We start from the raw sequence: 1,346 nt of genomic DNA, 5'->3' as shown, positions 1-1,346 counted from the left end.
AAATTTTGAGATAATCATACAACTGAAGAAAATGAAGATAAAATAGAAAGTTTATTTAGACATACACATGTGAAAATAAATTAATTACCAACACACTTTTATTCTAAGAACTGGATAAAGGAAGTCCTTCAAGAAGATTTTATCACATGAAAACCTGAATCTGTATAAGAAAACAAAGAGCACCAAAATTGTAATGAAGGTAAACATAAAGTTTAATATTGTTATTTAGAAATTACAACATAAGAGACCACAAAAATCTTTTTTTAAACCAATGCATTCTGGAAACTGCAACATATGTAGCATCAAGACTTGAGAATGGAGAAATGGTAGTAAATTTTGAAAGAACTTTATACTATAGCTAAAGTGAGATACTACATTTAAAACAAACTGTGACAAGTCAAGATGTGCACTATAAACATTATAGAAGCCTCTGAAATAATACAACAGAGTTATAGGCATTAAATTAATATAGGAAATAAAATAGTATAATAAAACATACTAACCAACTTTCCCAAAATGGAAAAATGGAAGATAGAACTGAAGAGAAAGAGAAAGCAAATAACATGATGATGTATTTAAATGAAAACGTATTGATAATAACATTCAGGAATAATGCTAATTAAATGTAAATCACACAAACACTTTTAAGTTCTTACTGTGAATTGGATGAAGACTTACCAAACAGATTATTATTCACACACATTTTGTTTCATCTCATAGATTGCAATAACCTTTATGTACATCACTTTCCACATTCTCCCTGTATTTCCTGTTTCCATTCTTCCCTCTTTCCTCACTCTTCTTAACTTTATCCTCCGATAAAAGCTTCCCTTTTCATCTCAAATGGTTGATTATTCTACAGCGTGCATAGCTCACTAGTGTTACTGCTCCCCTTGTAAACAATCTATTGTTTGGCTGAACATTTATACACTGGGAAGTATTCAATACCAGACTTGAAGAGTGACTATGGCTATATTTCCAGAGGTCCACCAGTTTCTATCAGACAAATAAACCTAATTTATTTTATGATTTTGAATTTTGTTGCATGTTTTTCTCCCACTTTCACATGCACTTTGGTATTTTCTTTACTGTCTTTTTAATGGTATTTTGCTTTCTTCGTGTATGATGTTATTTATGTCATCCTACAACTCCTCTGATTTTCGGTTATTAATGTTCAATGCATCAAATCTGTTTTTTGTTTTTGTTCAAAGATTTTTATTGTGGATTGAGTGAAAATTCACAGGGCATATTATCAGTTTTACATTCAACAAATCATATACCTTGTTTCATTACATTGATTATAATCCCCTCCTTGCACCATCAGTTAACAGTATTTCTCTCTATCC

Source organism: Chrysochloris asiatica, unplaced genomic scaffold (assembly GCF_000296735.1).
Source record: "Chrysochloris asiatica unplaced genomic scaffold, ChrAsi1.0 scaffold00011, whole genome shotgun sequence".
In the NCBI taxonomy this organism is placed as follows: domain Eukaryota; kingdom Metazoa; phylum Chordata; class Mammalia; order Afrosoricida; family Chrysochloridae; genus Chrysochloris; species Chrysochloris asiatica.
This window is presented reverse-complemented; position numbering follows the sequence as displayed.